The sequence below is a fragment of the Ixodes scapularis genome, unplaced genomic scaffold (assembly GCF_016920785.2).
Source record: "Ixodes scapularis isolate PalLabHiFi unplaced genomic scaffold, ASM1692078v2 PGA_scaffold8__174_contigs__length_109621045, whole genome shotgun sequence".
Classification (NCBI taxonomy): Eukaryota; Metazoa; Arthropoda; class Arachnida; order Ixodida; family Ixodidae; genus Ixodes; species Ixodes scapularis.
Window position 1 is genome coordinate 40196425 of NW_024609883.1, and position 25216 is coordinate 40221640.

The 25216-nt window shown below is 48.9% G+C and overlaps 1 pseudogene; it reads right to left on the reverse strand.

The window, feature by feature from the left end:
• Positions 1-592: 592 nt before the first annotated feature.
• LOC120843645 lies at positions 593-17858 on the reverse strand (annotated as a pseudogene).
• Between the last annotated feature and the right edge of the window lie 7358 nt (positions 17859-25216).

A 25216-nucleotide genomic window follows, 5' to 3' on the forward strand; every position in this document is an offset into this window, starting at 1 on the left:
TTTACACCGTGCCTGCTTACCCCAACCAACCTTCAAACTTAACAGTCTTTCGAGGTCTGTACTTCTCATAGCAATTACCCGGCCAACGTTTGGTCAACAGGCGGCTGTTATCTGGATGAGCAGACGACGAGCAGAACCGTTTAAAAGAGCAGACGACAGTTCCAACTATCAGGCGGCCGTTTGAAGTTGAAGACGCACTGAACGTAGTCCGCAGGTGGTTCGTACAACTTGCCACTTTTTCCCGCGTTCATGCTGGAACAAAACAAATAAATTTGATGACCACAAGTCTCCGTGAAGTCAATCCAAAGTGCTTCCTGCCCAAGCAATTGTGGTCCGACAGCGTCTGGTTTTCCCTTTTCACGGTGGGCAAGGCGGGCCCGGATGCAATCCACGCTCTAACCTTTTAGCAAACATCAACAGGACAAGCAACGAACAGGTTGGCTTTAGCTGGAACGGCGTTCGGTAAGTTTGTGTGTGGTTAGCGACACTGTGAACTCTTTCCCTGCAGCCAAGACAGTGGCCGTTTATCACCCGTTCAGCATGGCGGGCCACAGTGCAACAAGGAGATGACAATTGAAAGCTCTCACGCTCTTTATTCCCTTTTAAACCGTTTGTACATGTGGATATGGACAACTGAAGATGGCACAGAATGAGAATCACTGAACAAAAATTTCGTTTCCCTATGTAACACTGTAGAAAAAAACAAAAAACACCATGACACAAAATTGAGCAATATGTGTAGATGCATTCCGAGGATAACAATTGTCACCTGGCCTTAGATGAGCTGTCATTTCCTTGCTATAGCAGTTATAGAACGGGGATATGAATGCATATGCTAAGAACAACGCTGCGGCATGGCAATGATACTTGAAGAAAGTTTGCGTCGTAGTCATAAGTTGTACCTCTTTTTTTTTAAGCTTATTCAGAGCTGTCTTTTGGGGCTTCAGTGAGAGACCTTGCAAGTGCGGGAAACACAACAGGTTGTAACAAAAAAAGTAAATGCACATTCAAATATCCACCTCTCTTCCACTGGTTTCAAGGTATTCGGTCGTTGTATAAGGAGAGGTATTACTCTGATCATTAATGAGTGAGTAGTCATTGCTGCGCTGGCCAAGTGGACCTTCGACAGGGAAGACAGATGTTGCCATATTCTCGACACAGCAACTTAGTGTCTGAGAATCATACAGTTGCTATTTCTCTTGAGGCTTTGGCATGGTCCTGAGAGAGATGTTGACAGCTTAAGGCACTGTAGCTGCAGCCTCAAACAACTAACCCATCTAGAAAAAAAACTTCAAATCCGCACAAAAGGCTTTGCAATCTTACATGATTGGTTCGTGGAGTCACATGTTTGCAACAATGTGAGATCCATAAGCTCCAACATTTTTGCCTCGGGCAATTTGGACACCTAACTAACACATGCAGTATGATCAGGGAAAACAGTCATTAAAAATGGAACGTTTATATTAATAAAATGTGGTTGTGAGTCTGCGCTGTGTCTGCCTTTCTTAATCTAGTCCCTCGTCCTTTGTTCTGTTTTAATTAAAAAAACATATAATGAACACACGTTAAATGGGCGTTTTCGTAGTAGAGACGTTCCTTATAACGTTTGACTGTACAATGTTACTGCGTTGCGTTCGCTTATTCGGTTCATTTGACAAGAATAACCGAATAAGCGTGCTCTTACGCCTATTACGTATTCCTACGCTCTTACGTATTCGACGAGATATAATGTTTACTTGAGTTTTCACCTCGCGAATCGCTGCATTCACCCCAAGAGGGTCTTCTTTTAGTTTTGCAACCTCAATGATAGATTCAAGTTTTGCAACTCGGCTGTTGATATTCCTTATGCCTGCATTTGTTTCCTTTAGTTTGTCTATTGTTTTTTTTTATATACTGCTTGTTTGATTCCTCAGATTCCTTCACAGCTACTAGTATTTCATTAAGCTTATCAGGGCCTAGGTCAGTTTCTACGTCACTAGCAGACATCAACAGTTGGGTCGAACAATGTTGTGAGGCATGGTTCGACGCAACATGTAATATGTTGTTCCTCACGACGTCTCCCACGACAATGTCTGACGAAGGCCGGCCCTTCGGCTCGTTCTTCAAGACGAGCTCGTAGCACTGGTCAGGGAAGAGCCACAGCTTGCGCACGATGCCTTTGATTTGGCCACTGATGTTATCCCTGGTCTTTCTCGTGACCGTCTCGGTGAGGTCCACTTCCGGGTGGAAGATGAACGAAATGGCGGGCCCCAGTTGTGCCAGGGCGTGTCCCAGGCAATCCAGGACCTTGGGCGGGACAAAGAAACAAGAGTCCAGAATTCAAGCAGATCCCACGGTCTCCTCTCCCAGGTGCGAGCCGAGGGGATCGAATGTCTCTAGTTTTTTTCTTCGGCTCTTTGGGCGAGTGCCGTAGTGCGTCGAGAGAAGCGCATTTCAATGCGTAAGAAATGATGTGTTTTTTTCCTGCATGAAGCTTGTGTTTTTACTTAATCAAGGACATTTTGAACTTTTTCGCCTTCGTCCCTATTTTGACAAAATCAACCTGGCGGTTGCTTTTTCAGGTTAATCTCTATGGTACTTTTAAAACGTTGAACCCCACTTATGAATGTCAAGGATTCGTTTCAACCTGCGTTTGGCAAAAGTAAAACAAAACAAAACAAAATTGTTCCGTGTCTTTTTTTAAAGTTTACGGCAGCTGGGGCTTGCTGAACCAACCCATATAACTCATCCACTCCTCGGTACAATTCTTAACGGGTATAGGAGACTGCATGTTATAGCTCCCGAGTATGTTTTTACACTACTTGTAACATTACTTTCACCTAGCTGTTAATCCTACTAACTTTTGACTCCGTTTTAGTCTCTTCCAGCATGCATTTTATTACAGACTGCCCCCTAAGTCAATGCAGACTATAATGACTGACATGTTGAGAACGGCAGATGGTCCAATTCAGTTACACCCACCCAGCGCGACTCCACGTCTCCACGTGAGGTATTCCCGGGCCTGTGCAACATCCCACCAGGCTCCAGCTGGGACCATCGACACTCCCCGGATACAGCCCTGAGGGATCTCACATTCAAATCCTTACTGCCCGGACATGGGCAGTGTAAATCAGTGCTGCGGGATTGCCACTCCAGAGTTGGAATGATTCCGGTATGATTCCGCACTTTCGCGACCACGGAAACGAATGAAGTGGGGGCAGCACTGGGGGGAATGGAATGGGAATGCAATTAGATGCATTTTACCCGGGATTGAATAGAAATTGAATAGGCTCGGCTGATGGCACAGTTTGGTAGCGCATAGTAAATGGCTCTTGAAACAGCATTATCGCATTGGAGGTGACCGACGGCTTCATTGTCTCACCGGTTTAATGATAATTCGAGGATGAAAATGGCAGCGCCCTCAGTAGTGCAAACAAAACTGAATAGTTGTAGACGGTCAATATGTCGTTCCTGGTGCCGCGAGACGCGACAAAGCGCCTGTTGTAGTCGCGCGATTCTCATGTCGCTTTAACGAAGGAGTCGAACCAACAACCGGAGAAAAACCGTTACTTTTAGCTGAACCAGAACAAAACTGCAAATGAAATCGAACATTTGATATTAAACCATAAATAGAACGGAACCGTAATCTCATGTGGCAGTTACCGGTTCATTGGAAACGGTTTGGCTTAATAAAGTGTGATCCGCGCCTTCTTGCGGGTGGCGACGCGAAGTCAATTCAATATTCCTGACGGTGGCATCAGCGGCTTAGTTTGACCAAACAAACGGCATTAATGAAATGGGAACAGCTCAGTAATAATGAAACAAAATAAGCATATTTCATTTCTATGTACATCACGAACTCGAATGGGCTAGTATATGTGGTGGCGTACACTTCTATGCTTCGTTTTAGGACGGACCGCAAAGGATGCTACAAGTCACCAGAGCCAATAATAGCTCGGAGGGTGTCTCGTGTCCTACTAGTTGGGAGGATCGACGTGGGGATCGCCAAGTCACGAGACTAGAAAGTGTTGATTGGCTAGTGTAGCTCGTAGCGTCCATCGCAGCACATCGTTAAATGAAACAGTACATCTGACTGACGAGAGGCTAAAGTGCCCTTATTTGGGACTGCGCGGGTGTGCACAACTTTCTGCTAAGCAATATTCTTCAAGGAAGAAGAAAGCGAGCTTCAACATAAAAATAAAAACAAAATATTGACGGCTGTGAGCGCGTTTGGCCTGCTGTGCCAAATCTGCAGGCGCCATGCGGCGAAACCGCATTACTGCGGTTTCGCCGCATTACTGCGGGACGCCGTCGCATTACTGCGGGACGCCGCCCAAAGCTCTGGACGCTGCTTGAAGAAAGTTTTTGTGTGTGCGTTTCCAGCAACAACAAGCCGCCTGTTGTCATTTATGTGCTTTTTTGTTTTCACAGTCTCTCGACCGGACCTCGCTGTCTTTCTGCTCTTCAACTCAGTCGTTCGAGCAAGTCGTTCGGGCGTACGGTGTGGGTATAGCTTGCCGTTTAAACCTGGACAAACAGTCCCGGCGGGCGGTAGTGTATCGACTGCGTGATACCCGTTAAAAGACCTACATTCAGCAATCGTACTGCGTTGGCTAAATTTCTCGTCTACAGTGGGTAACAATGTCGCCATAGTGTGACGGACGAAACTCATGTTGTTTAAACAACTATACGACTAATTTGTTTTTCAGGGTAGTTTGCGAGTACGGTGCATGCTACCGTCACGGCTCACGGTGTCACAGTGCGTGCTGGATGATTGACTTCACATGCGAGTACTGTACTTTAATAGGGTTTCCAAGTGCCTGTACATTGACGTAATTTTCATATAACGGCATTTCTATTAAAAGGTACAGACCACAAAACTAAATTAAGCGCACATTTGTTTTCCTTCCCTCGTTTCTGCAGCAGATCTTCTGATGAACTATTTTTTTTTTAATGCAGATGACGCGGTGTTGAATTCACCTTTTCTTCTCACTGACTGAAAGTTTACGTTTTTTGTTTCTTGAACCGGTTTGAATTGGTTCGCGCTGGGTGGAACCGGTAACCGAACCATTATTTGAAAAGCATCACTGAACCAGAACGGAACCGGAACAAAATGCAAAGCTACTGAACTGGAACGCAAACCGAACCAGACTAATGACCGCTTCGACTCCCCGCTTTTTTTAACCCATCCGGTATTCTAGTGTTTGCATGGAACACACATAAAGAATTGGACGAAATATGTTAGGAAATAGCAAGCACCGTGCAGCAAACGTAAACGTTCACGTTTTCAGGCGCGCTTCATAATAGGGTGCTACAGTCTCCTGTGCTGGCGCTGTGTAGCGATTGCACTTTGTCAGCGGTTGTCTGTTCTTGCTGCAGTGCATGGAGATTTGGGAAAGGTCTGCGCCCTGAGACTGAGGGAGAGGAGAAGACGAGAGCGCGGGGGGACGTCTGAACACCGAGCACTGATTGGAGAGATTAGTGGGTAGACCAAGAGCTGTAGCTGCCCTCGTCTTCACTGCAGTCGTCGAACGCGTCTGAATGCGAAAGCTAAAAGCCAGACGCCGGCATTCCGCGTTCTGATGCATTCCACGAGTGTAGTGAAGACACAGGCAGCTAGCTTTAGGTTTAATCACTTATCATTTCAATCAGAACTTGGCGTTCTAAAGTCACGCTCTACTCTCATCTTCCTCAGTTTCTCGGCATATATACGCGGCGTCGATTCTAAGAACGAACGAGCGGTACTGTTGTGCAAGTATTCGAAGCCCTGGACAAACTACAGACATTTTTAAGGCCTTATCAGACAAACAAAACGCTAAATATGTATCTGTAAAGTATAACTAACGCTCGCAAAAAAAGAGTTTTTTTTATGTTTGGCGTTTGTTGCAATTCACAAGCCTTTTGCGCTAGATCGCGTGATCGATGTTTGCAGTGACACGAAGTGCCCCAAAGTGCTTTGTGCGACAACCCTCCGGCTTTGTAGAAATAGCGCTTTGAGGAAGCATTCGTACGCTTTTTCACTCGTCTCCGCGTTCTATAACGTTAACAGCTTTATGATCCTTTTTTTCCAGTAACGCACGGTGGCTGTCAGTGGCTGGCCGTTTTCCTTACGTTTGGGGATTAGAGGAATGAAACTCTCTGGAATGGAGTTGGAATAAAATGGGGAGGTTTCCATTCCGCAACACCGGTGTAAATAAACTTTTTTTTTCTCTCTCCAGCGGAAGTTTTCTGTCTTCAACTGTGCTTCGGCATTTCGCGAGCCTCACGCGTGCTTGCGCAGCCAAAGCACGACGGAAAGCAGAGGGCCCGTCCTGGAGGTCGAACATTCGGAAGGGAACCAAACGAAATGCACCCAGTGTTGCCGTGCACGTTTGTGCGCGCCTACACCAGCCGCTCGGGGGAAGTACAAAGAAACAGCCCGCTCACCCTGACGAAAAGCATCCCTTGGTTGTCACGGTGCCAATATTGCGCGTCGTCATTTTCCAGGACCTGGCTCATGACAAACGTCTTGAGGGAATACGACGAGAGATTCCAGCCGTACGAGTCCCTCATGGCCTGGAGAAAAATTCGGCAGTCACACTTTCGTTCGCCAGTCTGGCACTGCCATCTGACAATTGAAAATTGGCTCGCTTAGACGTGCAGTCGAACGCGAAGAATGGGAGATGGCGCTATTCCCCGCCAAATTTGACGGGAAAATTGTGACATCGTGTCGTGCGGTACAGACACCCCGATGACATGTCACACCATATCATGTGACACCTTTGTGCCACGTGACACCAAAAGGTCGCATGGCACTGTGATGTCTTGCGACACCGTGCGACGCCACGTGAGAATGTGCTGTCGGACCAACACGACCCAGAAAGATCCGCGAAGGGTTCCCAAATACAGGCGTAATTTTAAAAAAGCCGACTCGAGACAACAGACTGTCTCGAGTTCACCACAGCGACATAGCGATTGATCGCCGACTTCATTCTTTAGGCAAACTATAATCTAAAGTGTAAAAAGAAAAAAAGAAAAAAAAAAGAATGTTTTTTGTCCATGAACCCCCCCCCCCCCCCCCCCCGAAAAAAAAAAGGAAACAAAACACAATCTAGGTTTATTTAGCCTTTCATTTTTATAGGGATATTTCTTTACTCAAATGGTGCTGATTCCCCTTATAGTGCTAATACACACCAAACAGATGGCAACGCCTTTCAATAGAGGGGGCAGCGTCCCCTTGCCAAAACCACGGCAGCTACGTTTTCGTCTACGGAGGTCCTCTCATGTACATCTCGGAATGTTCACGGTACCTTGAGTAATCGAATGATGGGCTTCACACAACCCTTGTCTTCGATGAGCCTCTTTTCCATATTCGGGAAGTGCAGCCGCCATAGGTGGGACTTGGGCATGGACATGGGAGGCTTGGGAATCAGGAACCAGTTGCAGTCCTTCAGTACGAAAGAAGATAGAAAAGTAAACACTGCAATAACAAGGAACTCTAGATAAAAAAAAAGGAAAGCCGTTTACAACTCCCTGCAACGCCGAATTGGAGCGCAGCTCTTGAGGAGGAGGAGGGAAGGGTACTAAGGGGAGAGTAGACCCCTCCTCCTCCTCCTCCTTCTCCACCTCGTCCCCTCATTCTTGAATATGCTCCGGGGGTTCACCTTACTTCGGGGGGAGGGGTCACGTGACCTCGGGGGAGGGGTGTCACGTGACCGGGGGGAGGGGGGTTACGTGACCTCGGGGAGGGGGTCACGTGACTTAGGGAGCCGTGACCTTGGGGTTCACGTGACCTTGGGGTTACATGACCTTGGAGGGTCGCTGGGGGTCACGTGAACTTAGGGGTCACGTGACCTTGGTGGGGTCCCGTGGCCTTGGGGTGGCCTTGGGGGGGGGGGGGGGGGGTCACGGGACCTCGCGGTTACGCCGACGCCGCTCAAGCCGGGAACGGGCGCCTAAGAGCTGCGCTCTAAAATTTAATAAGAGAAAACAACAAACCGTCAGTCCTAATCAAGATTAACAATTAAAACAGCGCGAGGACACGGACAAGAACAAGAAGGTAGGCGAACAAGGCGCGTTGTTCGTCTACCTTATTGTTCTTGTAGACGAACAAGCGCCTTGTTCATCTACCTTCTTGTTCTCCTCCGTGTCCTCGCGCTGTTTTAATTTTTAGTCATGAAATACCAACTAGCCCGAAACTTCCACGTTAGTCAACTTCGTACCTAATCAAGAGTGAGTTAGGTAATCTGGTCGCTGGGCTCTTGCAGTCTCAGCCAGTGATAAGCTCCACAGTTCCAATTGCATGGCGTGTGTCATATATTCTTATCATCTCTAGTCATGACGTCATCTTCCATACCCCTGGTCATTTCTGTGTGATTCTGTGTGACTCGTAATCTCAGGGAAGGTTGGCTCCTACAGGTAAGAAGATTGATTTATCAAAATGACAAGGAGGCTAAGCAAGCATGACCTCTCTGCTAGTTGTGTACGCGTCCCCTTTTCCCACTTTTGTTTTCCTGTGCATGTAGCCAGATTCGATTGATTGGTTGTTAAAGGAACATTGAAGTGAATTCCAAGCCAGAATGTAATAGATATTTTAGGATTGCATTTTCCCACAGATTTTCATTGAGTTATATGTACAAGAGGGGCTTTGCAGCAGCCAAAAATCCAAAACCTAGGAACATCAAGAAGTTTGTAGCTTGCGGCGCTCCAACACCCATGACCACTGCTATGGCGATGTAGTCAAATTGTGAAGGCGAAGTAAAAATATTTTGGGTGAAATTCACGATTTTCAAAAGAACTGTGGCCTTTTGTTAGAAAGGGTGAACTTATGGGGACTTGCTTTGAGGATTCCTAGATAAAAAAGGGCAAGATTAAAGGGGTAAGAAACCAGCATCTTTGAACGAACTTGGGAACAAAAGATAAGCCACATTGTGCACAGAAAGGACTATTTTAGAAGTGAATCTAGGTTCCTGCCAACGAGATCCAACAATATATAGCTTCATCGCTCAAGAGATGAGCTCAAGCTTGCTCATGCCATGATCACGCACACTTTCTACCAAAACTTTTAAACCGGCGACTTCTGAAAATGGTAGCTTATGTATGGGCATGAACTGTGACTTATGTTTTGGTCACACATGCAGCTGCTTCCCACCTGTATGATGAAAGTAATTCCCACGAGGAAGAAAACAAGAGGGACAAAGGACGAACACGAATCTCCAAACAAAGCTAGGTGACTGTCGCGCGACCTAAGAAATCCGCCAGCTCCTGGATCGCACCAGGGACCTCTCCATTTCCAATGAAGCAGTCTGCCAGCCGAGCTAACCAGAAGTTAGACGTCAGCAGAGCAAACGGGTTTTATCAACTGCCACTAGACTAACACCAATCAGGGCGAACGACTTGCATTTTTAAGGTATTATTTAATATGCAATTAAATGGAAAGGTGCAAGCGAGCTGGACAATAGTGCAGAATGCAATACATAGTTATGAGCTACAAAAGTGTTTTTATACCTCTAAAGAGCCTTGAGAATCCTAACTCATATTTCTGAAAGAGCTTATTCCCAAAACCGATCAATTTCAAACCAGAACCAATTCTTTGATTGTCATCATCGCCGGCACGGGGTGTCACGTAAAAATATTGTGTCCTTAATCGCCTGCTGCTGGTTCAAACATCTCCGAGTTGTCTGAGTTGCTCGTCCGTTTCGAGCCGGACGCGACCTTAGCAATTCGTCTTGTACTAGGGATAGCTAGAGGAACTGCTCGCCAGCTACGCCGGAATTGCTGGGAAAGTTTTCTTGTCTGAAGCGGGCCTAAGGGCGCCCTGCCCCGGAGGTCACCCATCCCGTTTCTCTTGGTAAATATTCATAGCATCGTCACTTTAGACCAGATCGCCTGCACCTTACATTCATTTGCATTATCAATACCACCTGTCTCCCCAAAGAAGTTTACTACAAGAGTCGCTCGACCGTTTTGACGCCTTTCCGATGTCAAGCTCGCGTGTCTGTTTTTTGATTATTATTATTATGTTATTATTATTATAAGGGCGGCAGTCGAGAGCAATGACAAAGCTGTACGCATCCAGGACTAAACTCAAAATGTTCCACAAATGCTCACCTCTGGTAGCATATTAGCCATCCAGCCTTTCTTCTGAACGCCTGTGGGCCAACTAGGGTGGCGAAATTCTATCACAGGCACGAGGTCCACGTCAATCTGGTTGCCATCTTTGAGTTTGATATAAAGTGTCACGGCAGGGCCGTGCTGCCTCAGGCGTATCTGAAAAAACAAACGTAAAAAACAATCCTCTCCCTCCATCTTCTTTTTTTTTCACAAACGGAAAATCCTTAACGGCTCAATAGACCACCTTCCTCTCGGGAAATAAAACTTTGAGCCTGTCCCAGCTGGAAATTGAACTTAATTTAACCATGCATAACTTCAGCCAAAATTTCAGGTTATTGCCATTGTAAGTTTTACTGTGTCCTTCTCCCCGGCGTAGGCCTTTGTGGAGGCTCGCAACGCCCGCTTGAGTGCCTCGGCATCTCGGTAAGACAAGGGAAGGTCGGCTATGGCGGCTCAATCTGGCGCGCGCTGAAAGCGTCTATACAATGAAACCCACTTGTAACGATAATGAGAAAACCCGAAATTTTAATTGTCATAATCGTTGTATCTGGACTAGAAACTGATCGTTATCGGCGGTATATTGTTAAATGTGGTATGGTCATAAATGGATTGCACTGTACCACGTTTGATCTTAGGACAGACCGCAACGAATGCTGCAAGCCGTTGAAGGCAATCCAATGGCGTGCGAGCGTCACACGACCTTTCAGAGGAACGCAGTGACGTGTGAGGTGCGAAGTCTCGGGATGAGATAAAGTTTCGTTAAATAGAATCTTTTCGAAATTCTGTGCCATCTGGGGGTTTAGAAAGCAGTTTAACTTTCGACATACTGATGGTGGTCATAAAACTGCAGGTTATCGGGCACCGTCACCTTCGCACGTCAGTAGCACGCGAGAATAATCCATTCTTGATTTGTTTCGGTTTCCATTATGCGAGCACAAGAACTGATCCATGAGCTCCTCGATTCAATTTATGTCATCAGAGGAAACCAAACTTGTGCCAAGAGATTGGTGGGACCAGACCCCGAAATAAACACTTATGCAGTCATTTTATTCAATTCGTGCTTTTTGTTGTACTGATATCTCGCATGTACAGGCCTCGTATGTCCTACACTTCCCTAGTAAAAAAAATCCTTTGTATGAGAAATTTCTTGCGTCCAATAAACACATATGAATCATACAAGATATATAAGAACATATAAGAACCATATAAGAAGTATATGAGAACTATATACACCTTACCGGTCATCAACAACACCTGCATTACCAATGTACGAGCCCTCCAAAGCGTCTAGGCGCAAGCTCTACGAACCTGTTTAGGGCTACCCCACTCTGCTTCCACGCCCGGGACAATTGCGGAGGCTCGCAGGTTTCCAATTGAAGCATACATGATACAAGAGACGCTGCGGTTGCACTTGAGGCACCTTACACAACATTCTCGCCATCACTTAGCAACGTTACCTACAAACAGACCAAAGTCCAGCTTCTCCAGAACGATAAGAAAGCACAATACTACTCTAAATAATTTCAATCGACCATCTATTAAGAGCATACTGCCATAGACATTCTTGACTTCAGAAGTAGTGCCGTACATCAAAGGCATTCATAAGAATCATCAACTCCACTGCCTGTACTGAAACAACTGGCATTAAGGGTCATTAATGAAACATACGGCTCGACGACACATGTATACACCGACGGATCCTCTTCTGAAGAACGAGCTGGAGCTGGGATTGTAATACCCGCCCACAGTAATTCCTCCAGTTTTGAAATAGGACACAACACGACATCAACGGCATCTGAGTTAGCGGCCATACGAGAAGCAGTAAGGTACATCATATATGTCAAGCACCCCAGAACTGGACCATCTTCAGTGACTCAAGACCAGCGCTACAAATAATCCAGTCTTCTATGAAAAATAATGCGTACGACTTTCTGGCATACCAAATCTTCTGCACCTGCCACGGGGCCCTCCAGCAGGGTCATCACATAAATCTTCAGTGGATACCAGGTCATTGTGGTGTCACCGGCAATGAGGCAGCAGATAGTGCAGCAAAATCAACCAGTAACGGCAAGAAAATTTGCATACCCTACTCCAGGTGTGACACGAAAATTGTGGTTCAAGACGTGGCAAAAGCAATTTCACAAAACTACTGGATGAATCCACATTACCACCATCCCAGGCTATACTCCCTTGATCCCCAACTTGCATTCCGCGTTCCATCTGGACTTTCAAGACAGCTAGAGGCGGTCCTGCACCGACTAAGGCTTGGTGTGGCATATATACCGCAGTTCCTTTATCGGATTCAAAGGAGAGATTCCGCGAAATGTCCAAGCTGCGAAGTTGAAGGGACAATTCAACATATCCTGTGTGAATGTGATAAATTCGAAGAGGATCGACAAGTGCTGGAACAGACATTAATGGCGTTGGACTCGCGGCCTTTCTGCTCATCAAAAGTGCTTGGTGCCTGGGACACAACTGACCAATTCATGAATGCCACGAAGGCCTTGGTAATGTTCCTCACGAACACGGAATTATCAGACACTTTGTAGGGTGCTTAAGAATGCCTGTGAGATTTTGAACATTTGTACCATTGCTCACCCTCATTGACAACTTCACCTCATCTTTCTTCCTCATCGTCATACCTTTTCTTCCCCCTCCCCCTTCTCCCCAGTACAGAGTAGCCAACCAAAACCTACGTTCAGGTTAACCTCTCTGTCCTTCCTTAATAAACCCTTCTCTCTCTTATACGGTTCTTATATGTTCTTATATATCTTGTATGATTCATATGTGTTATTGGACTCAGAAATTTCTCATACAAATGAGAATTTTCAATAGGGTTGGTAGTACTTTCTTCAACTTCTTTCTTCATCGGTCTCAATGAGTCCGCCATTAGGGGCTGGCATACACCGAGATGATGATAGTGATCAAAGTTGCTACACTGAATTTAGCAAAGGCAAAAAGGGTCTATTGGGTGCGTTGAAACCAAGTTTCGAGCTCCGAAGCAAAACAGAACGCACATAGAAAAAATGAAAGCCGTTTACAACTCCCTGTAACGGCGAATTAGAGCGCAGCTCTTGAGGAAGAGGAGGGAAGGGTACTGGGGGGTGGGTCAAGTGACCTCGGGGGGCGGGGGGTCACGTGACCTTGTGGGAGTCACGTGACCTCGGGGCGTCACGTGACGTCGGGGGGGTCACGTGACCTGGGGCCACGTGACGATGCCGATGACGTCATCAGTGACGTCACTGATGACGCCATCAGTGATGATGATGATGACGATGCGGATGCCGGTGACGTCATCAGTGACGTCACTGATGAAATCGTCAGTGATGATGACGATGACGATGCGGATGCCGGTGACGTCATCAGTGACGTCACTGATGACGTCATCAGTGGCTATGACGTCAACGGGGGGTCACGTGACCTCGGGGGGTATCCCCAGGTCACGTGACCCCCCTCCGCAATCACGTGACCTGGGTACCCATCGTGACCCTCGTGAGGGTAACCCTAGTAACCCTTGTGAGGGTAACTCTCGTGACCCTCGTGAGGGTAACTCTCATAACCCTCGTGACCCTCGTGAGGGTAACCCTCGTGAAGGTAACCCTTTTGAGGGTAACTAACCCTCGTAACCCTCGTGAGGGTTACGAGGGTAAGTAACCCTCGTGAGGGTAACCCTCGTGAAGGTAACCCTTTTGAGGGTAACTAACCCTCGTAACCCTCGTGAGGGTTACGAGGGTAAGTAACCCTCGTGAGGGTAACCCTCGTGAAGGTAACCCTTTTGAGGGTAACTAACCCTCGTGAGGGTTACGAGGGTAAGTAACCCTCGTGATCCTCGTGAGGGTAACCCTCATGAGATTAACCCTCGTAACCCTCGTAACCCTCACGAGGGTTACGAGGGTTGCGGTTACGCCGACGGCGACGCCGACGCCGACGCCGACGCCGCTCAAGCCGGGAACGGGCCCCTAAGAGCTGCGCTCTAAAACCGACTCGCGCTTGGTGAAATTCGAATGCCCAACCACAACTACCGCGGACAGCCCTCACCTTTTCAATGGCCGAGCAGGGCCCAGAGGAGACGACGTAGGTCCCGAGGACAGAGCCGAGAACCGATTCGAGCCACCGCGTGACCCTGTCTGGAACGAGCCTCCTCTCGCCATCCATCCAATCCAGCAAGAGCGGAACCCACTTTTCGTCCCCTTCCCGGTGCAGCCTGTCCACGGCTGCCGGACTGACTTCGTAGCCGACGTGGCCGGGACATCCGTCCGACGCCTGGAAGGTGCGATTGACGTCGTTCAGAGGACGTACCTGGTACGTAGTTTCGCAGGGAACGGCCACTGACGACGTGAGAAAGGAAGGGATGAGCTTCGCCTGTCTCGTCTCCAGTGCCTGCTTCCTACCTTCTACAATGCTTCAACGTATTGTGCACTTCGAGCGTGCACGCGCAGCCAAAGCACTGTGGAAGGCATGGAGCATGTGCTGGAGGTTGGGCATTCGAACAACATGCCCTGCCGTTCTCGCTTTGTAAGGGACTCAATCATAATCATCACCAAAGCGCTCGTGAAGGACTAGCGGCATCATACGTATCCTGCGGTATGCAATCTTTCCGTTAAAAAAAGTGAAAGCCGTTTACAACTCCCTGTAACGCCGAATTGCGGTGCAGCTCTTGAGGAGGGGGAGGAAGGTACTGAGGGGAGACTCCTCCTCCTCCTCCTCCACCCCTCATTCTTTAATATGCTCCGGGGGGTCACCTGACCTCGGGGGGAGGGGGTAACGTGACCTCGGGGGGGGGGGTTGTCACGTGACTTCGGGGGTCACGTGACCTTGGGAGGTCACGTGGCCTGGGGGTTACGTGACCTTGGGGTGACCTTGGGGGGTCATGTGGGGGTCACGTGACCTTGGGGTGACCTTGGTTACGACGACGGCGACGCCGACGCCGACGCCGCTCAAGCCGGAAACGGGCGCCTAAGGGCTGCGCTCTAAATTGAAGGACGTTTACAAATCTCTGTAACCCGAAATTAGAGCGCAGCTCTTGAGGAGGAGGGGGGAGGGTAAGGGGAAGGGTACGCCACTCTTTCTCCTCCATGACTTTCCCTCCTCCCACAGTTTCCCCGCCAAATTTAGCTGAAAAGTTGATGCCACGTGACCGCAACAGCAATTCAATTCCCCGCTAAATGTGAATTGAATTGCTGTTGAGGTCAAGTGAACTTAATTTTCCTGCTAAATTTAGCGCGGTTAGGCCGACACCGCGTCGCCAGGAACCTGGCGCCTAAGAGCTGCGCTCTAAAAGCACGTAGCTCGCCCTTGAATTGGGTTCTTTCTTGTGCCTTTTCTATCTCGAATTAGCCTTTCAGAAGGGCGACTTGGTCATTCAACAGCAACCTGACTCGCACAAAATAAGACAACCGAGTCTAGTGAAGCCGACACTTGATTTGTCAACTGCCATGTTGTATCTTTCTGCAGACTGGTACAATAATGTGAGACAACGGGTTAAATATTACTGTAGGTAGGGTAACCTGCACTAACACGTAACGGCACACATAAAAAAAAAACTTTGAAAGGACAGGCGTATGGTCAATATGTTGACTCAATAAACACGCTAGTAAGTGATTATCCTCTTATATATATATTAAAAAAACCCGTCTGTTTAGTTGCGTATGACCACGAATGACTTCACCCCCGCTGCTTTAATCCGATGATACCGTCAATATACGTACAAAATTAGTTAATAATAAACGATGGTTGTCACCGGTGCAGCTGCAAAACTTACGGTGAATTCGTCCCTCTGGAAAGGTAGGTTTAGCACAAGGTCAATGTCAAACTCGTCTGCCTTTTTGATCCGCAGCCCGTCATTGTAGCTTCCGGTGAATTCGAGCCTGGGAAGCAGCACATAGAAATATGAGTCCTTACGAATGTTTGTGTGCTCTCAATCAATGGTTCCCAATTGATTTTAGTCCTTTGACAGTTGTCGCCGTACATGAGGCGGTGATTTCATATTTGAAATTTTCCGCACAAACGCCATACCATGTGCAACCCGACAGGTGTACGGTGTTAAAAAAAAAGATTGGTTTGCTCTGTATGTTTATACAGCCTTGATGGAGATACGCCACGACGGGTAATCGGTCTCTTAGCTGTAGATGAGAAATTTAGCCAGTGGAGTACAACCGGTAACCTGGGATTTTTAACGTGCATCACGCACTAGTGATTACATGAACGCGTGCCGGTACGAAACTCATCCAGGTCGAAACGGGCGGGGGCGGTGGGGAATTGAACCCAGGAGGTTCCCAGCGGAAGCTTTCGCTTCACACTCCGAGCTGGCACGCGTTATCCCACTTGAACCCCTTGTACGGTGTTTTGCTTTGAAGTGGCTATTTATAGTTTCAAAGCAAGATAATTGGCGCACCTGATACGCCCGGAATTGTCGCTTCTCATGTCAACTGTTCGGACGATAGTGGCAATCGGAGCGCCGGCTATTTAGGTTAAGATTTTTTCACACTATTCAAATATAAGTTCAGATGATGAGAGATTATCAGCCGACGAAGAAGCTTTCTAAAGTACCTTCGGTTCAGAATCAGAGATCCAAAGAGGGTCGCAGACGCTGGCATGTCAAAGTGAAATCGAATGAAAGAAAGGCGACATTTCCTACTCAATATTCGCATTCGATGCTCCTCAACTGGAACAGCTTGCAAGTGCTGTTTGTGCTCCCATTAAATAAGTCTACCTAAAGCCCACTAAAGAAGAGCAATTTCCTTACCTCTTGAAAAGCAGATGGAAGAAAGGATCCTTCCGCTTCATCTGAACAAAAATGTTGTCCAACAGGCTGTTCAGAATGGCAACATTGGTGGCGGTGACTTCGCTGTTCAGCTTGAGTGACGCATAGATCGACTGAAGCTGAGGCTTCAGCTTGGCGTTCAGATCTCTCTCAGCGTGGTCGAATGGCAGAGATAAACTTACTGTTAGCGGTCTACCAGAATTGGGTTCGTTTTCTCTGGTTCTCTGCACAGTGACATAGCAAAGACACTTTCAGCGCACTTCAAATTGAGGCGGCCATCCTGCCCTTGGCGCACCAGACATCCGAAATTGGCCACGGTAAACCTAGAGCCACTGAATGATCCAAGAGTAGAAGAACCTCATATGCTTCGGTTTGGAACGGCGGAGCAGTGCTTGAATATCGACGGCTACGGTGTGGTGGCACTCTGCAATCAGATTGAGTAGGGCAGACAAACCATATAAATAGCCTTCTTCTTCTTTGTCCGATCGCCTTCCGAGTTTCGTCGAACTCTGAATACATGTATTGTACCTCACCACGTTTCCAGAGTTCTAGTACGCGCACGTTTTTTTTATATCTCGCTTAGTTCCTCTATAGCGCCGAGGCGCCCAGCCACGGTCGATGTCGTGCGGAACTCGGAGAACATTCACTGGCTTTAGGGGAAGTCACGTGAGGGACGAAAAATCCGCATGTTAGAAAGTGAAGCAAACAGAGTTTTCTGAAGAAGCAAAATGCAGAGGGCGAAGCAGTTGGGGGATGTGAACCGTGAACACCTGCTCAAAAGCGGCATGCGCTAATGGCTCGCACGCAGCCTATTTCAATGGCACTTTCAATGTATAGACAAAAAGGAGTACTGTTACTTCAAAAACCACGAGCTAATGGCTCGTGGTTTTCGAAGTACTAGCACTCCCGTTGCGTGAAACATCAAGAGAATAGTTGGGTTAACCACAAGCATGGCTTTCCCAACTATGTTGGTACAAACTTACCCAAGTTCTTTTCCAACCTCTAAAATATTAGTCGAAGGCATTTAGGTTTCTGTAAACGTGTTATATCTATGTTTATACGGTTCCATAGGCGAAGATCTGTCCACACAAATTTTCACCCGAGTTTTCTTCTTTGCAAGTGTCATGCCAAGCGGGCATGACGACGAATTGCCTGCCGTTACGCGATGACATATGTCGATATCGCACGGAGCAGTCGGTTTGTCAATCAGCTTATCAATTTTCTTCACAGCTTCCGATCGATTTTCATTTGACAACTCCGGAACGTTCTGGATTTCTATGTTGTGGTTTAGAGAGTATTCTTGCAGCGCTAGCCGACTTTCATTCGGCTCAGCTTGTTTTTTAAGGTTGCACATTCTTCGCGAAGATGAACGTTTTCGATTCCCGAACCATCATGTTTTTTTTTTCTGTTTTTTTTCTCAACCCGTATTTTCTGAAAAAAACTGGGTTGAAACTTTCGAGACTGACCTTTATCACTCCGAGTTCTTTTCGCATTTCTCTCTCGAAAGCACAACGAAAGCCTCTTAGTTCTTGCCATAACTCTGTTTTAATGTTTTCACAGAATTTAGCGAAGTCTGCTGTCATTGTACAACTTACTAAACAAGAACGCAGAAGAGCAAAACACTAAGTGGCAGCAGCGTCCGCGCTACAAGAGAGAAACGGATATGCGATAAAAAGATTTGTTCCCAACCTGTAAACAGGAGTACGGCACGAGTTTCCTGCAACTTTTCGCTGCCGCCGCTGACTAAGAAAGTGTCGCCTCTCCAAGGCTCCTTTCAGCTGGTTGTGGTGCTGACGTTGTTCTGCCAGCCAGTCTTGGTTTAACCCATGGCAGCTTATCCCAAAAAGCTGACGGTTCGTTCGGGACAGGATCGTAGATGAGTCTGTAAACAGGAGTACGGGAGTCTTCTGCAACCTTCCGCTGCCGCCGCTGCCAAAGGAATCTTGTATCTAATCATGCCCAGTAAGCTTTTAGTGTAAAATGGGCACTCCATTGTGCACACTGCTTCATCAAGTGGTGTCCAACATCTGCCTGCCGCTAACCTTCCTAAATATATCATGACAGAGCGCCAAGAAGCCGTCACCAAATTTAGAGGTCAGATGCTAGACATTGGCTGATCACCGTGCGACAACTTAAGGAAATGTACGCTGTAAAGACGAAAAAAATTCAGTGAAAAGCCAATCACGTGCATGGAGTAGTGCTTATTGCTTCAAAAGTACGAGCTCGAAAAGGGACCTCACAGATCTCGACTCATATAGGCAGCGCAATAAAGAATAAAACTGTACTTACGTCGCTCCCGCTCGTCGTCGATCGTTCATACACCAGTTGAACCACCGTTGATGGTAGGAATCTTGAAGTGCTTGACGATTTTTAGCGTAGCCGCGGTCAAAGAGGGCGCGAAATAGAGGAGCAGCGAAATGGAAAAAGCGCGCCATGGGCTCAGATAGATGGATGGATGCTGAATAAATCCCAATGTCTGTACCGTGGCGGTGCCCTTTATATACATGGCTTGCACTGACGTCACATCCCATACCTTTGACCACCATGTAAGAGGAGGAGAGGGAAGCTGTCCTTGTAAGAATTTTGAAGGACGGGTTAATCTACTACGATCTTCTACAGGAGGTGAATAGCGACGCTTGTGTCGACGTGGGTGTGAGTCCCCGTGCTCTTTTTCGCGTTCGAACTGTTGATTCCAGATCCTCCTGGCAATGTCTGACTAGTTGAGCGGCCTCAGTGAAATTACCGAGGCTCGTTACACAGCAAAACTTCGCGTGAATAATAGGCGCGTTAAGTCCGTGCTCCAGAGCGCCAGAGTTTGGCGCTCCCTTCACTGAACGGACAGGAGTGGGCCCGTTCACACACTTGCGTTCGGAGCGACCACTACGCTTACGAACGAATGTAACCGGTTGGAACGACGAGTTTCCATACCAGCGAAGTGCCAAACTGCCGTTTCGTTCGTGTTCGTTCGCAACGCAAGGAGTTGAGCCGGGCTGAATGTTTTCCTAACTCATGTTCACAAGCGAACCGGAGCGCCCCTGGCGGACGCCACCGGCGCCGCGCATGCACGATGGGAGTGTTGGCAAGAAGCTCGCTGTCGCCCATAAACAAACCACTGGAATGGGATGTTGTCGGCGTCGGTGTGAGTCCCCGCGCTCTTTTTCGCGTTTGAGTGAGTAGACGAGAGCTCGAACGATGAGGCGGCCGTTTGTGTTTATGTGTTTATTTTTCCACCTTGTAAAAATACAAAGGGAGGGGCTGTGAAAAAAAAAAAAAAACGCTGCGCTTAGAAGTTTGACGAGCCCACAGTCCCTGCATTAATGGCAACTAAGCAGCACTACGGTGCAAGTTGGCGGTTTTCCCGCGTTCATTCTGGGACAAAACAAATAAATCTGACGATCACAAGTATCCGTGAATTCAATTATAAGTGCTTTCCGCCCAAGCAATCGTGGTCCGACGGCGTCTGTTTTTCCTTTTTCGCGGCCCCTGTTCAGGTATTCTGACGAACCGAGCAGGCAGAAAACGCATAAAAACAGACCTTCAAACCTTTCCCGACTCTTTTGGTAAAGGCTCAGTCGCGGCGTTTTGACAAGAAGGCAAGTTTTGTCCGGTTTCTTCCGAAGTAACACAATAATGCACGTGCCCCATGGCCGCTTCCACCCACAGCCTCAGACCGGAAGTGCGTCCGACGCGCCACCACCGCGCCGTGACGTAACAGAGGCGAGTTCGGGAACGAAGGGAGCGACCACACCGACAGACAATCACAGGTCAGCGCGTTGCATGCCGGTGGTGCCGGTCGCGGTTCCTGCTATCTGCACACATAGCGTCGGTGGTGATCGTCGACGTGGTCGGCGTAGTGGAAGCTCATCGTTCAGCGGGAAAAGCGCAATCCTTAGGCGCGTGCATTCGGCCCTCCTTTACCTTTATCTGACCGCTCCGAGTTTCATATTCCGAGCGCTGCAACTACACGACGCATGGCGTACAGGAGCGCGAAATACCGAAACTAGGGACGAGCCGAACGAGCTCCTTCCGACCGCACGGTTATGGCGAACCCGCCATCTCGTGGATGCGGCTGGCAGAAGCCGAAATGATTTCGAAGCGAAAAATTAATTAGGCCTGTGTGGAGCGGCAGAGTAAGAGTCGGCGACGTTATGAAGTTTCTACGAACGTTTTAATATTTCTGAAACGTTTCAGGACTCTCTTCTAGCACATCGGGGAAAAGTTACCTCGGCCGACCTACCTAGTGACCGTGCATGCTGTTCAGATATAAATTTAAGATATCAACATATTTGAACTCGCTTGTCCACGGAGGAAATCCTCAGTCTTGTCGGATATTTCGTAGTTCCGCCTAAGAGCATGAGACGGAAGCTGTCGATGTGGCCGATACCGGCACATCGTCATTCAATACACAGTACGGCAGTTCGTTTGCAGGCGAGAAGCATGAGCAAACCTTTTCCGCGACGCTAATCGCAGCATCGCGCAGCCGCATAAAGGAGGCGCAAACGCGAAGGCGCCCGAGGGCGCCGATCCGAAACGGTCGGGCAGTCGTAGATAACGCGCTCGTTGCAGCAGTGATGTGATTGCTGCGCCAATTGCGCCAAACTGCGCCAAGGGGCTAACCCTGCTACATCCTGCTACATTTCACCGGAATATGGCTAATCTGCGCTAAGCCTGCGCCAAAGGAGCATTTTTGGTCGCCTTTCGAAAATGAAACTAAGAACCGTAATTAAGCATGTATGAGCTAGGTGGCAATAGACGCCGCCCGACACGAAGTACCCTGAATCAATCGTCTATTCGGTCTTGCATGATTTTTCCCGCGTCGTCTTGCGTTTCGCGCTCTCGTTGTCTCGGCAATCTTGTCTCGCGCCTTTTTCTTTTTTTTCTTTTTTACTTTTTTTTAGCGATAGACGTGGGCGTGTGCGGACGCTCCGACGTTAGTGTGCCGTGTTCTAGCCATGCCGTCATGCTGTGAAACAAAACCACGTTTTTCGTGGCGAGAGTTACTTTGTGAGCTGAAGCGCTCGCGCGACCACAGTCGCCGTGGTCGCGCGACGTCGTGTGTTGCCGTCCCCACGTCGCTGCAGATATGGCGCTTTCTAAAATGAAACGCATCGACATTCCTGCTCTTGTTTAAATCATACGCTGCTATAAAAATTCCTCTTTAACTCGATTAATGTTTGGCGAAGTTTTGATTACCTAGGTTTCTGTCAGTGGGCTTTCTTTCGAGAGGGACCCCGGTACGTGAAAAATCTCCCGCGAAAGAAAGTTGATGACGAGAAGCGAGCTAAAGCAACGAAGGCAATGTCTGCACGCTGAACCCGCACAGCGCGCTTGTTTGTCTCGAGTTTAGTCGTTGCACAAAGCGCTCCAAGAACTTTTTGACCTTGATTGGTAATGTCTTGCATCGATACTCTCAGGTTCTTTTTTCCTGTGTGTTTAGCCTGTACCTCGCCTGCCGGCCTGCCAAGCACGCGCCGCTGGACTTTTTATTGTCGTATGCTGGACAGTTACATTTTGCATACTATTTTGGGAACCAGTTGACGACGGTGCGCGGAGCGGCATGGTTTCGGTTTCGGTCGAACAGCCGTTGTCTCCGCTCGCGCGGCGAATCACGTGTAACTGCAAGCCTGCCGAAGTTGCCCTCACGTGCATGTGAACATGATTGCACGAGAGGCACGAGCCGGGACGCTTGCAATTCATTGTTTTAGGTTTGCTTACTTTTTATAAAAATCTGCCACGTCGGGAACCAGTAAAACGATAGCAAGTGTTTTTTTTTTTTTTTTAATTTTTCGGCAATGCTTACAGCTTTGTATTCACTTGCGGCCATATCCGTGTGCGCTGCTGCTGAGCGCGTGCTGACGGCGAGCTTCCGCGGTCCTTTTGGAGCGTGCATTTAGCACCATCAAGGTTGCCGGTCTTAGCAGGCTATAAATGTGAGCTCGTTCTGAGCATGCGCTCTAAACAGCACCCACAAATATGGCGTCCAGTGAATACCTCCTATACTTGTGGGATGTCTCAGCATCACAAACACAAGCAGCGAGTTCCGCCCCAACACGTCACATCACAACACAACACAAAAAGTGGCCTTCGTTTGTCCAGCACTCAAAACAAATATTTATTTTTCTAAGATTATATGCTCCAGAAGTCACTTTTTCTGCTCTGAAACACTGTTTTGGCTGCTCCGAAAGCCACTTTTGCTGCTCCAAAACACTGTCTTGGCTGCTCCAAAGTCCACATTTGCTGCTCCAAAACACTGTTCTGGCTGCTCCAAAAGGTGCTCCAAAATGGCTTAGGCCAATCACATCACTGTTGCAGATGTCTGAACCAGAGATTGGAAAGCCGAAGCATCAGTTGGCGTTGCGGGAAAGCTTTGTTCATTTATCTCGGCTGAAAACGAATTCATCCATCGAACGGTAGCGTGCCGCCCGCACAGCGACAGAAAATTTGTTGAGATGAGAAGACAGTCGGAACGCTGCTGCTTAGCCCAGCGAATCAAGATACTTTGTTTGGAAAGCCGAAACATACGAGTGAAGTGTTGCGGGAAAGCTTTGTTCGTGCATACCGCCTAAAAACGAACTGACGTGCTATCGAATGACGGTGTGCCGGTATCGGCGAAGCTTCCGTTTCGCGCTGCGAGTCGGAACCACAGAATTTCTGACAAATTTGAGAATTTCCTGCGTCGACAAGCGGGCTCAAGAATGTCGTCTTTAATTTCAGTCGGACAAGCATGCATGGTCAATAAATAGATCGGCGCAGTTAGCTTTCCACATATGTGCCCGAAGCGAGCCTTCAAACTTTCTTGAAATATTAAAACGTTCGAAGCGACTTTATAACGCCGCCGTCTCTTTTGCTTTATGCTCTGCCGCTCCTCACGGGCCTAATTAATTTATCTTCGAAATAATTTCGGCTTCTGCCACCCGTATCCAGGTGAAGCCGGGTTCGTCATACCCGTGCGGTCGGAAGGAGCTCGTGGGGCCCGTCGACAGTTTCGGGCCGTAATCCAAAGGTCCCGTGAGCTGTCCTTCTGCCGGTTGAAGTTGTGGAGGGAGGCCTGCAAAAGTCTCGGGTACGGCTGTGACTTCGGCGCCGGTGTCGACCTTGAAGTTCAAGGAGTGACCGTCGACGGAGGCTTGCGTGAACTTGGCTAAGGGGCGCGGCATCACCGCGTGCAGCTGAAGAGAGCCAAGTCGGTCCCGCTGTTTGCAAACGGCTGCACAGTGACCTTTCCGCTTGCGGCGGTTGCATATGGCGTCCCGTGCCGGGCAGTGCGCACGGGGGTGAGCGGTGCGGCCTCAGTAACGGCAGGGGTTGTCGCTGCCGTGCTTGTCGCGGGCCGCGTGCTTGCCAGTGCGTGTGTTCTTGCGCTTTTTTTTTTCCCCGGAGCGTTGTCGACCCTCGGAGTCGTGCTTGCGTGTCTCGGCGACCACGTGGCCGGGAACACACTCTGCGAAGAGCGTGTCACGTGCACGCCCGGCGTCCTCGAGGACACGAGCCTGCAGGCGGGCTTCGTCCAGCGATAGCTTGGGACTTCGGCAAAGTTTGTCGACGATTGCCCTTCTCGCGAAGCCCCACGACGAAGCGGTCCCTTACGAGTCGGTCGACGCGTAACCGCATTTCTTGACGAGGGACGGGAGCCCCGTGAAAAACGCGTCCGCGCTTTCGCCGGGTTTTTGGATGCGACGATGAAACACGACGCTTGCGTATACCTCGTTGGTAGGATGCACGAAGTGGCGTGTGACGGCTTCTTTGACGGGGTCGAAGGACAGTAGCACTTCCGAAGACAGGCCGAATGTCTCGAGTACGCGCCGAGCCTCGTGAGAGCCCATGAGGTGGGGAAGAGTCCGTACATGGACTTCGTCGGCGGCGTGGTGTAGTCCCGAAGCGAAGCGGAAGTCTTCGAAGACTGTAATCCATTGTTCCCAAGTGCTGGAGCTCGCAAAGTCGAGCGGAGGCGGCGACGGGAGGGACGTGTGGGGGGGGGGGGGGGGTGGACTGTCGAGCGGCTGTCCGCTAAGCCTTGTCTCCTGCTGCGTAGCTGGCGGAGCCATGCCGGCCGTTTCGAGCGAGCGAGCGAGCGTAGCTGCGTAGCTGGCGGAGTCATGCCGGCCGTGTCGAGCGAGCGAGCGTAGCTGCGTAGCTGGCGGAGTCATGCCGGTCGTGTCGAGCGAGCGAGCGTAGCTGGCAGAGTCATGCCGGCCGTGTCGAGCGAGCGAGCGTAGCTGGCGGAGCCATGCCGGCCGTGTCGAGCGAGCGAGCGTAGCTGCGTAGCTGGCGGAGTCATGCCGGCCGTGTCGAGCGAGCGAGCGTAGCTGCGTAGCTGGCGGAGTCATGCCGGCCGTGTCGAGCGAGCGAGCGTAGCTGCGTAGCTGGCGGAGTCATGCCGGC